Source organism: Bidens hawaiensis, unplaced genomic scaffold (assembly GCF_021521415.1).
Source record: "Bidens hawaiensis isolate Kalapana, Puna unplaced genomic scaffold, B.hawaiensis_p1.1 tig00000459_1, whole genome shotgun sequence".
Classification (NCBI taxonomy): domain Eukaryota; kingdom Viridiplantae; phylum Streptophyta; class Magnoliopsida; order Asterales; family Asteraceae; genus Bidens; species Bidens hawaiensis.
The window spans coordinates 169,772-183,360 of record NW_027491031.1 but is presented as its reverse complement, the minus strand read 5'-3'; positions in this window follow the sequence as shown (position 1 = coordinate 183,360).

The following is a 13,589-nucleotide window of genomic DNA, read 5'->3' as shown; positions in this document are numbered from 1 at the left end:
TTCCAGACGCTTTTTCAGGCGCGTGGGCGCGATTTTTCGGGCGCGTGGCCGCGAAATTAATGGTATGCGTCCTGTCAACAGCTGTTGCCAGCTTGCTTTTTGCCACGTGTCATAGTTTCATTGCACCTTCGTTTTCTCTCTCTTCCGCATTAATTTCATCGCATTAATTGCGATTAGTATATAAAGGGGGAGAGGGTTCTTTGTAATCCACACTTTCACTCTTCTCTTCATCTTCTTTGCGATTTCCGGCGAATACTCACCTTTTCAGGCAAGCATTCTCCCGAAATCGTTTTCTTCTTCTTTTACAAGATGTCTCGTGATCTCGAATCTGCAGTCGATGACAAGAGTACTGCTGGCGAGTGCCAGTGTGCTCTGCCTGGCGATCTGTATCGGTACGTCGTCAGGAAGTTCATGCTCGAGTCTCTCGAGCCTGAGTTTCCTGAACCCCACCAGATGGTGTACGATGCCCCCAGAGGCAAGATCGGGGTATATGCTGCATTCTTTGTCTATGGGAATCTTAGGTTCCCATTGACAAAGTTTGTTTACCGTGTCCTTGAGAGGCACGGTGTTCATTTGACCGAGTTGCACCCCATGGCGATCGCCAAGATTCGCCACTTCGAGTGGGTGTGCCGGATTTTGGGCGTTGAGCCCTATGTTGACCGCCTGATGACCTTCTACACTTGGAGGTGCATCCAGGGGTGGTATACCCTGACAACCCGAATCAAGGGTTTAAAGATCTGCGCGACCGAGCGCAGTCTTCGCTCGTGGAAGCGGGAGTTCTTCTTCATATCCGCTCGCGCCATCCCCATTGCCATGAAATTCAAGAATGGGCAAGCACTTCCCAGCCTTCACGCCTCCAACTACCAGGAGGCGGAATGGTTTGCGAAGATATCTCGGGTCCAATCTCCGGTTTACCGGTTTGCGGAGTCCGGGATGGTGATGCTGGGGATGAGCCGGGTGTGGAAGGCTGCGGATGCGCATAAGATCCCAATCGTCCTCGAATACGGTTCGAACTCTGTTCCTTACGGTATGCTTTCTTTCTTTTTGTTGATTTAGAATTTCTTCTAACTTTTTTCCTGTTTATTTCAGAGGGGAACGACTTGCAGTCGCTCCTGAACCCGCGGGAGGCTGACGGTCCCGCACGGATGGGTACTCGCGCTCTAGATGAGAACGAGTTGCCCATCCTAGAACAAACGGCGGATCGGTTCGTGGAGGTCTATCCGCTAGGCCATGAGATCCTTAGCGCCCGTCGGCCATGTAAGGCGCTCTTCGACCCTCGACCCCTCAATGTTGAAACCTCTGCTGGAATTCCTCTAATCGTATGTTCTGATGAGGAATCCGCAGATGGTCCTCCGTTGGTGCGGAAGAAGAAGGCTGCCGGCGGGAAAGGGAAGGAGAAGGTGGCCTCCACAGCCGATCCAGCGCCTCGGTCTGACTCGGAGACCGAGAGCGAAGAGGTGGCGGGGAATCCCGGTGGTGACAAGATCACCATTCCGGAGGCTGTGACAACTGTCACCGAAGAGCCCAGGATGACAACGGTGACCGGCGTGAAGAGGCCGGCTCCATCGGGTTCATCCCCGCCCGTCCGTACTTTCAGGCTCAAGAAAACCCGTAAGTACAAATTTCCTTTAGCTTTTATCTTCATAGCTTAATATCATTTAACACTTTTCTTTGTGCAGGCGTGGATGTTGACGCATTCCAGGGTGGAGCGCAGAGGAGTACCTCCCCGCCAATGACGGTAGGCCCGGTCAGCCTACCTGAGGCGTCGACCCAGGCGCCTGCGCCTGCTTCCGCTGGTTCAGTTGCTCACTCCTTTGAGCCGACTGTTCCAGCTGAGATGACGTCACCGCCGGCTGTGAGTGCTATTTTTACAGCATCTTTCACCGAGCCGGCGGTAACTTTTGTTGCGGATTCCGCGGCGGCGACCGCGGCGGCTGCTACCATGCCCCCGCCATCGGCAACGACGGCCGATCCATCAGGTACGCATGGGGCTTCTCGCCAATCTCTGCCACCTTCCCATCTGCCTGACCTCTTGGATGGATTTCCGTTGGGTTCAGGTGATGGGTTCGGCGGCTATCGGCTTGTAATTGACCCTACAGGTGCGTAGGGTTCTTTTGGCCCATTTATATATATTTTTTCTTTATCATCTTTTCCTAACTGCTTTATGTTTTTTGCAGTGTCGGATTCCAATGAAGTGTATGTTCCACGATGGAACATTCGCCGAGGAACAACCCTTCGCACCCCTGTGGAGTGCGTGGAGTGGGCTCGTCACGCTGCTCCTAGTGGTGCGTTGGGGGAAGCCATGGCTAGCTACCAGGAGGGTAGGCTAAGCAATGAGCTTCGGGTTCTCCTGGCCCGGATGCAGCCGCGCGTCGAGCTGCTTTGTCGTGAAAACGACAAGTTAAAAGCAGCTCGCCTTCAGGAAGTAGCTCAGGCGCGGGCTGTCCGGGAGGAGAATAGGAGGCTTTCCGCCGCGGCGGCGGAGAAGGAGAAGGCGTTCAAGGCCCTTGAAGTCGAGGTTCAGGCCCGTCTCGAGGCTCGCTCCAAGGCTGCCCAAGCTGTTAATGAACAGCTTCGGCTGGCTAAGGAGACTGCTAGGAACGCGACTGAAAGGGCCACCAAGGCTGAAGCTGTTGCCGAGCCTCTACGCGTGGAGAATGAAGAGCTTAAAGCCAAATTAGAGGCTCTCTAGCAGGCTCATGATGCTTTGGCGATGGAGGACGCGAAGAAGCTTCAAGAGATCCTGGACCAGAGGGGCGTGCTTGACCACACTGAGCGGAAGCTAAAGGGCGTCGAAGAGGCTGCTGCAAAGGAAGTGTTGCTTGCCAACCTTAATAAAAGTGAAGCCGAACGCGCCTGTACCCAAGCTCAAGCCGCCCTCCAAGAAGCTCTGGTTGCCAAGGAATGGCTTCTTCGAGAAGCGTTGTCTCGGGTAAGTCTAGCTTCATGTCTTCACGCTTTTCTTTATAAATAGAAAAGGTTCTGATACTTGTATTTTTTCTTTGTAGGTTGTGCATCGGGTCTTCTCAGAGACGTCTTATGACGATGCTATGAGCGCAGCCCTCAACGCTTCTCATGAGGATGGGGAAAAGGCCGGCTTCCTGCTTGGTCTAGGGTTCGTTGAGAAAGGCATCCCGCCTTCCAACTTCCCTTTGTACGATGTGGATACTGAAGCTATTTACGACCAAGCAGTGAACCAGTATGCCGCCTTCCCGCATCCTGTGGTGGAGAAGGTGAACGAAGTCGCTGCTGCTGATGATGGGCTAGCTATTCTTAAAGCCTTCCTTGAACCACCACGCTCTACTGATGGAGCGGGTCCAAGTGGAAGTGGTCCTGAAGCCTGATTCTGAAGATCCCTTTCCACCATTAGCGTAGATTTTTGCTTTTGTATAGCTATCTTTGTAATGTTTGAATTTGATGAAATAAAGATTGTGTTTGTTCTTTGCCTTGTTTATTTTACGCATGTTTTGATCTAACTTAGTAATTTCTCTAGTACTTGGATAAGTTAACTTTTTAACGTGGTAAATTATAAGTTTGTTTCGCTTCCTCTTTCATGATTGTGCGGGTATGACCGTCACTTACACTTAGTAGGATGGCTTAACTTTACTTATATCTGACCTGCGTGGAAGTTTTCCTCATCTTTTCCTTTGAAATTTTCTAAGAGTTCAGAATAAGTTAACCTTTGAACGTGGTAGATGATAGGTTGAAGTTTTGCTTCCTTGTTCGTGATTGTGCGGGTAAGACCGTCACTTGCACTTACAAGGATGGCTAAACTTTACTTACATCTGACCTGCGTGTAGGTTTTCCTTATTTTTAGCGTTTTGTTTATGCGGGTTTTGCCGCCTTCCACACGTAACGACTTACTTCTTCCCCCATTTGTGCGGTGAATACCGGCACCAGTGTGGGAAGTTCATAAGTATAAAGGTAAGGCTATCAACACATTGTGAAAGGAGAATCATTTCCATTAGAAGTGGCTCTAGGCCTTTTCTTTACAAGTTTGGAATTGATCTACATATAACATTTGCGTAATTGAGCTCCATTCCATGTTCTTGGGATGGGAGTGCCATCGAGCCTTTCGAGCCGGTATGCGCCCTTTCCCAGGACTTCTTTGATAATGTATGGCCCTTCCCAGACCGGGGCCAGCTTTCCTGGGCGTTCTTGGTTCGAAGCCTCGTTGTTACGCAGTATGTAGTCTCCTACATTGAAGTTGCAGAGTTTTACCCGCGTGTTGTAGTACTTTTGCATTTGTCGCTTGTAGTTCTCTTCACGCACTGCGGCTAAGTCTCTGCGTTCCTCGGTTAGCATAAGGTCTAACCGTCTTTCCGCATCATTGTCTTCTGGCTGAATCAAGACCCTTGGTGAGGGTAAACCAATTTCGACCGGGACCATGGCTTCAGTGCCATAAGTGAGACTGAACGGGGTTTCTCCCGTACTGGCCTTCTTCAGCGTTCTGTTTGCCCAAAGGACGTGCGGAAGCTCGTCCACCCAGCCGGATCTGTGTTCCAAGAGTCTTTTCTTTATGCCTTCGACGATGCTCTTATTTGCTCTTTCCACCTCACCATTACCTTGCGGGTGTGCCACTGAGGTAAAGGTGTGGGTGATTTGAAGTTCTTTCAGCCACTGTTGTAGCTTCTTGTCAGCAAAGTTGGTGCCGTTATCGCTCACCAAATTCTGTGGAAGTCCAAAACGACAAATAATAAATTCCCAAATAAATTTTTTGATATGTTTCGCGGTTGTTTGGGCTAAAGGTTTTGCTTCTATCCACTTGGTGAAGTAGTCGATGGCTACCACTAGGAACTGAACATTTCCTGCTGCTGTAGGAAATGGGCCTGTCACATCGATGGCCCACTTCTGAAATGGCCATGAAGAAGTGACTGGAACAAGTTCATTCTTCGGGCGGTGCGTGTTGGGTGCGTAAAGCTGGCAAGACCTGCATTTTCTGATGTATGCCAGTGCATCCGTATGCATCCCCGGCCAAAAGTATCCCGCGTTGTTTAGCTTAGCTACAACAGCGCGGGGACCTGCGTGTACTCCACAGATGCCTTCGTGTACTTCCCTTAGGAGGTAGTCAGCATCTTGGTTGTCCACGCATCTTAAGAGTGGGCCAAGAAAGTTACGTCTGTAAAGGATGTCATCGATGAGTTGATAATTCAGTGCTTTACAGCGTAGTTTTCTTGCCTGTGTTTTGGACTCCGGTAGTGTACCTGCCGCAAGGTATTTTATTATTGGTGTCATCCACGTTTCCGTGCCGGTTTGGATGACGCAAATTTCCTTGTGCGGGACCGAAGGTGTCTCGAGGAGTTCAATGCGTATATCCTTTCCTAAGTGGGTGAAGGCTAATGATGCAAGCTTGCTTAACGCATCCGCAGATTTGTTTTCACTTCGCTTGACGTGTATGACTTTGCAGTCATTGAAATCGCGCATAAGGGATTTTGCTTGTGCGAGGTACAGGGCCATTGTGTCGTTCACGGCCGTGTACGTCCCGTTGATTTGATTGGCTACTAACATGGAATCCACGTGGGCTTCCAAGTTTTTCACTCCCATCTTACGCGCAATTCTCAGCCCAGCCAAGAATGCCTCATACTCGGCTTCGTTATTCGTACTTGGAAAATCCAGTCGAATAGCGTAAGTGTATTCTTGGCCCGCTGGGTTGGTTAGCTTTAGCCCTGCGCCTGAACCCTCGTTATTGGCTGCCCCATCAGTGTAGAGTCGCCAGACATCATTGATGTCTTGTGCTGGAGAGGGTTGAGCCTCTTCCTGGCACTCTTTTTCCCGCGATGCAGGCACTTCTGCAATAAAGTCGGCCAGAACCTGGCCTTTTATGGCTGGTCTTGGCTTATACTTTATCGCGTATTCTCCCAACTCAATTGCCCATTTGGCTAGGCGTCCCGATAACTCGGGTTTGCCTAGAACGTTTGCAAGTTTGAAGTTGGAGAGAATGGTGATTGGGTGACCCTGGAAATATCGTCTTAACCTGCGTGAAACGTGTATAAGTGCTAAGACTAATTTTTCGAGGGTAGAGTGCCGGGTTTCTACATCTGTTAGGATACGGCTGACATAACAGATTGGCATCTGGATGCCTTTTCGCTCTACTAGCAGGACTGCCCCGGTTGCTCTATCAGTTGCGGAAAGGTATAGGATTAACTCCTCTCCCGCTTCTGGTGCTGTGAGTGTTGGGAGTTCGATCAAGCGTGACCGAATCTCCTGAAAAGCTGCTTCCGCTTCTGGTGTCCAGCGGAAGTGCGTTTTCTTTAAACAGTTTCTCAACGTTGACACGAAAGGAAACGACTTATCCGCGTGGTTTGCCAAAAAGCGATTAAGTGCCACTAGTCGTCCATTCAGTATCTGAGCCTGTTTGATGGTAGTAGGTGATTCCATTTTGATAATGGCTTCGACCTTTTCAGGGTTCGCTTTGAAGTTATCTTTAGTGACGATGACCCCCAAGAACTTCCCTTCTTCCATTCCAAAGGCACACTTGCTCGGGTTGAGCTTCATGTTTATCTTCCTGAGCGTGTTGAAAGTTTCTTCGATGTCTTTCAACATCGCTTCTGGGTCAGGGCTTTTGATGACCAAGTCATCCATGTAGACTTCCAAGTTCCTCCCAATTTGGGTATGAAACTGGTTGTCCATCAGGCGTTGGTATGTGGACCCGGCATTCTTAAGTCCGAATGGCATCATTTGGTAACAAAATGTGCCATCGGGCGTCCGAAAGGCGGTTTTGTCCTGATCATCAACAGCCATGTGGATCTGATGGTACCCCTTATACGCGTCCAGGAAGCATTTAAGGCGGAATGGTGCCAACGAGTCCACCTTAAGATCAATTTCGGGTAACGGATAACAATCTTTGGGGCATGCTTTGTTCAAGTCTTTGAAATCTATGCACATGCGCCATTGTTTGTTATTCTTCAGTACCATAACGGGATTTGCAACCCAAGTTTGATATCTACTAACGCGTACGATGCCTGCGTCAAGGAGTTCCTTGACTTGGGTTCTACACGCGTTAGTTTGTTCTGGCCCCATTACTCTGCGCTTTTGTACGATCGGCGTAACAGCCGGATCGCATTTGAGCTTATGCTCTGCCTTATTCCGGGGTACACCAGTCATGTCAGCTGGTGTCCACGCGAAAATGTCGGCGTTCCTTTGTAATAAGCGCTTAAGTAAGGTGCGTGTGGGATCAACAATTGTTGGGCCAATGGAGACGGCCTGGTCCGGGTACTTGCCGTTGAAGGCCCATCTTTCTGGTTCGGTGATGGTTGGTTTAGCCATCTTTGGTTTGGGTTTAGATGAGACAGATGCGATGCATACCTGGGGAATGCCGGTGATCATCGCTACACCCTCAGCTGTTGGCCATCCCATCATGCCGTGGACTGAGGATACCACGGCGTTGAATCTTGCCATCCCGTCTCTCCCGAAGAGAATGTCGTATGTGTGGTGTGGCTTCCTCATCACGACAAAGTCCACATCTTCTGTGCGGGAGTGTTTCCCATCTGTAAGAGTGACGGGGAAAGATAGGATACCCAGGGGGGTGTTTGTGCTGCCATCAAACCCTTCCATCGAGGCGCATATCGTTTCCAGGCGTTCCTTGTCTTCGTCATCTAGCTTGTCGAAGAACTGCCTGTACATCACCGTTGACGAGGCGCCGTTGTCAGCAAGAGTGCGAGAAGTGATGTAGTGCCCCAGCTGGCTTTTGATGACGATAGGGCCTTCTTTGCTGGGTCCTCCTGGCACTCGCGGGAAGCGCACCTCAGCTTCCTTCCACGCACATGGTTCTGGCGTTCGCCTTTTTCTTCCTCTGATGTTACCATGAACCATGTTGATGCTGATGTCAACGGGCTTTCGTCCGTTGCCTCGGTACCGTTTGCATATTGTTAGACCAAGTCTGGTCATTTTATGTCCATTATTTGTCATATTAATTAATATATCTGGCTTTTTTCAGCCATTGTTCCTGTTCAATATTCTATGTGCCCTTCATTTTATTGACATACTTATCTTTGCATTGATTATATACACACACACTGACACATATATATACATACATACACACACATATAATCAGGAGGCCATCCGTAGTGGGCGAGAAAAAGGGCCGACTGGAGCGAATTTGGGTGCGAGCACGCCCCTTGAGCGATTTTTGGGGCGAAATGGGGGGGGGGGGCGCCAAGTATTTACCGCCTGTGTTGTTTGTATATATATGAATATTATATATGTTTGTGAGTGTGATATATAGGGCTACAACACCATTACACCCAAAAACAAAAACATACCATTTGTCACATGGCGCAAAACGCGCCATTTTGTAGCTACTCCACTACACATAGCCTAAGAAGCGTCAAGCGTATATATAGCGAGATGTCAAATAAAAGTATGTTTTGGCTAAATAGTCTAAGAAGCATTATGAAAGTGACATGTAGTACTTCGTCAAATTACGAATGAAGAAATTGTATGCAAACGAGTAATGAAACGTGACACATGAATATGTAAAAGTGTTAAATCACAATATGTTCGAGATTGATAATAATGTAAGTGATAAGTGATCCATCACTATGGTGAGTCTTATGTAAAGCATTTGAGAGATTATGTTGAGTGTTGGAAAAGTGGATCATTATTACACAATAATGCTTATATTTCATGTTATGTGATAACAACAATTACGCCGAAATAAAGTTTTATGCTGCCCTACTAGTCTATATGTTGACCATACAACCAAAACGGTGGTAAGTTCAAAATGAAACTTTTTGTCAATAATTTATCCAATGGTGTACGTGTTGATTCAAAACATATATATGATCTCACTTTGCAATAAATGTGTAAATTAAATGTTACAATTAGTTAAACCAACTGCTTAGACAATAGTGATCAAACATGTCTCGGCACAAAATGAACTACACTACTATTTTAGAAATAACACGCTTATATACTGAAAGTTATTTAGATTATGACTTGAAATGTTAGCAACATCTGGACATCGTTTGGCACCATTTTGGGAATATAGTATTATAATTATAGTTGGAATTATTATTATAAATTCAAATGTTACCAAACATTCGTAGGTGAAAAGAAAATTAATAAACTTTGCAATGATTTTTGTGTTGTTTTGATGCCATGTTGGAAGACAATAAGCTCAAACTAGAGCCCAATAGTTAAATAAATGTATACCATTGGCATTCTTGCTAAAATGTGGCGGTAAGTATTTGGGCCTAACGGAATCAATCATAGCCCAAGTTTATTTTTAACACAACAAAAATTGGGTGGATAAGAAAAACCTTAACTACTATCATATTTTATGGGTAAAGTTAAAATATAAAGGTATATAAAAATGAGAATTGTGAGAAGATTTTTGGTCATACAAAAACTTTTTTAAAAAATTCTAAAAAAAATAATAGAAAAAATCATACTTAATATATAAATAAAAAATGAAAAAATTTAAAAAACCAAAATGTTTCGCCCATCATTTCTGCTAAAAAAACTACGAAAAGACACAATGTCTAAATAAACAGACAAAATGCCGAAAATGAACAAACAACACAATGATAAACAAAAAAAAAGACACAATAGATCGCAAAATAGAACACAGTGCCGAACAAAATATAACACAATGTTGACGAAAAAAAGAAAAAAAGACACAATAAATGACGAAAATAAACATAAAATACAATAATAAACAAAAAGACACAATGACTTTAACATTGTGTTTTTTTCGAGTTTTTTTATAAGAAAAACGAAGACGGTGGAAACATTTTTGTGTTTTTACTTTTTTTAATTAAAATTTGAATTATGATTTTCTTATGAATTTCTCATTATTTTTAAAGGTTTTTTTTCAACAAATCTTTTCATTCTTCTCATTTTTGTTCCTCCTTGTATAATAAATTGACTCAATATTTTATGTGGTTAATAATTGGTGGTATTTTAACACCAAGGGCGTAGGTTTAGTTGGGGCCAAGGGTGGCCCCGACCCCCTTTGTTTTTTCGCTCGGTAGTGTAAAATTATCATTTTTCGGCCGAAATTCTTTATACATAGTGTAAATTATGCGTTTCTGACCGAAATTTTGAGCCCCCCTCCCCCCGGTTTTTTGCTCGGTAGTGTAAATTTATCATTATTTCATGAAAATTTATATACGTAATGTAAATTTACGCGTTTCCGACCGAAATTATGAGCCCAGCCTCCTTTGTTTTTTACTCGGCAGTGTAAATTTTTCCATTTTCAGCTGAAATTTTTTTTACATGGTGTAATTTCACCCGGTTCCGACCGAAATTTTGAGCCCGTCCCCTCTAGCCTATGAATTTTTTATACATATTGAGTCCGGCCCCCTCGACGTATATGTCCAAGCTTCGTCAGTGTAACACTTCTTAATTATATACGAATTAATTATATTTATGGGTAAGCCAATGCCTTAACGAATTAATTACTTAAACAGTGTTCATTTTTGTAGACGAGTTCGTTCTAAATTATATTTATGGGTTCTCTCTTCCTTTTGAATATGTGAGTTACTACCAAGCGAACATAAAAAACAAACCACTGTTATACGATGTATTGTTTATTTATTTATTATTTTATTTAGTAAACTGCTTATATAATATTAAATGACATTTCTCTTGTAATTAAAGAGAAAGAAGATGACATTAATAGTAGTTAATTGTTAATAATGATGTTTATTTATATTGTGACTATAGAAGGCCAGCCTTAGTAAAAGTTGCAATCAAGGAGTAGTTAGCTAGAGATAATGATTCCTTTTCCAACAAGCTATTGACTCTTAAATCAAAACGATTTGTTAGTTATTTTTTTCTCCACGACACAGATGAGCCCACATGAGAAACCGTAAATGCTCATGCACCACAAAATTTAGAGATCAAAGTGAGCTTTATATATATAAAGAGGATAATTAGAAATCCAATTTGAATGTTGTTTAGTGTATCATTTTCTACCAAGTACGTTCACTATATTTGAAAAAGATAACTACTTAATTAATTGTCAGTACAAAAAGCAAAATTACAATTGTCTAACTCAAACAAACAGAATAAGCAAACTTGCAATTGTCGATCTAACTCAAACTAACAAATAAGGGCATTCAACTAATGTCATCTAAGATTAATTATACATTAATTAATCTAACTATTTATGCGGCCTACACAATTATTTATAATTATTGATCAAAAAGTAATATCCTATGAAGGTAATTACTCGAGGGACGTAATTGCCCTTATACCACAATTTAGGGTTTCCACTTGAATATATAAACAGAGATAATTAGAGAGAACAACACCTTAACCCTAGCCGTTACCTACATTTCACGGCTCTCTCTTTAAAATCAGTCCTTTCCCTTATTCCTATACATACCTTGATAGAGGGGTCTGTTTGACACCTAACTAGGCAACCTAAATCAGACTGAACCCTTTCCAGCTATTGTTCTCTTCTTCTCTCAAAGCTACTATCTCTCTCTCTCTCTCTCTCTCTCTCTCTCTCTCTCTCTCTCTTAACGTACACCTTAAACAGGAACCCGAAAAGTGAATCATGGCATCTACTATCAGTCGCAATCACGTGTTAGAGATTTATGTTAAAGTTTGTTATTGATTTCATCTTCTTAGATCCATATATAACTAATCAATATATGATCCTTACACGTGGGACATGCCAATATTCTCTGTATATGTATCGTTTCAATGGGATATGCCAATCTTCCTAGTATATGTATCGTTTCAATTTTATCGGATGTCACCAAAGGGTCATTCGATTTGATTATGGGTTTGTTTTTAAGTTTTTGTTCTTTTTATAGGTACAACTCCAAGTAGTTATGCGTTCTTTTGTTTTTTTCTTCTTTATAATAATTAAGATGAGAAGAGAGTGGAAACTACACTTGTCCCAATGGTATTTTAGAACTTTTAAAGTAATTATAAAGTCAAAGTAGTGTGGTCACATATGGCCAATTTCAAAGCAAGTTTGAATTGATTAAGATATGATTAGTTAATTGGTTGCTTGGGGGAGAAAGTTCTTAACTACCTTCTTGCTTGGATACTCTAAGTTTCTTATGTCACCCCTAATTTTAACACTTAGACGTTTGTCTGTTCTAACTCTCTATGCATAATAAGTAATTAAACGGACTTTTGCTATAGTATACAAAACGGACAATAAATAATATAAAACTTACTAGTTTATATCAACGATGATTAAATCGTTGTTTTAAACAAGAATATCAACTGTGTCTTCAACTGCAAAAAGGAGCAAATAAATGTTGATGGTTGTGACTAAGGATTTGTGTTTAAAACGGTTCCATTTAATAATTCGAGCGCATATGGATTTTAGTTTCTTGCGGTTTCCACTAGACCTTGAACAATTGCTGCCTCCATTGTTCCTTGCCATTAATTATGTTAAGTTTGCGGATTGCAATCATTTATTATTTGCTCGTAATTTTTCATAATCATTCATTTTAACTGTTCAAATATGTTTTTTCTTTTTCTAAAACAAAATTTTAACCTTGAGCGACTCCCATTAAAAGATGAATATTTGATCAATGGTCAGGTTAGACAGTTGTCCGACTTATGTCAACACATTTTTATTATATATTTATGTAATATAATTTACTCAGTTACAATTTATGATTATGATTACTTTTACCAAGTGGACCGTATTCTTTATCTTTATAGGCCTCAACTTAATGATATTCAAAAAAGTAATTTTTAAAAATGAAAATATAGGATTGGTCAAATATTTGAAGTAAACGTTGACAGACTGTCATATGATCTTAAAATGTGTGGTTAGTTGGTGGCAGCCATTTGGAAAATGATAGTGTTGTGGTGGCTGATCAGGAAATTACTTTACTACACTCACTTTTTATAACCTCATTTAATTAATATAGCAAACATTAACCAAATTTATTAGAACAGGTCAAATTACTACTAACTAATACATCAATAATTATTACGGAGTAATACTATATATTGCATGAAAGTTTAATCAAAAGTTGCTATAAGAGCAAGCGTCACACTGGTATGTGTAGTGGTTTAACTAAAGAGTTAAAAACTTCCGTGTATTGTGCGTTATTGCTATATAGGATTGGGGCCTCGCGTAACTTTTTCATAGAAAAATGTGTAATGATTTAATTAATAAAACAATTATTTTTTAATCTTGTCTTAATAAAACCAAGCCCTTACACCTCGCCATCATAATTCTAAATGAAATGATCCAACAAAGCATTTCATATACAAGATCAAAGGCTGGATTCGACAACGAGGCAAAGCATTATTATCATACTTATATGAAAAGTTTAATAAATGAAAGATTAATATACATAAGTACATAACGTGGAAAAGAAAAAATGAACTCATAAAAGAAAATTATTATATGATATGTCACATACATATATGTACACAGGATGAAAACTGGGAAGAAAGAAAAACACTAATGTAGTTCATGCATATATATCCATGCATGTAGCTCCGATCCATATATATATTTACATATATCAATCCATGCAACCAAAGTTGTACCCTAAACCCTTGGGTATTTAACTTTTAATCTGCTATATATATATATATATATATATATGCACTCAAAGAAAAGCTTCCAAAATGAAATTAAGAAGAGTAATTGATCA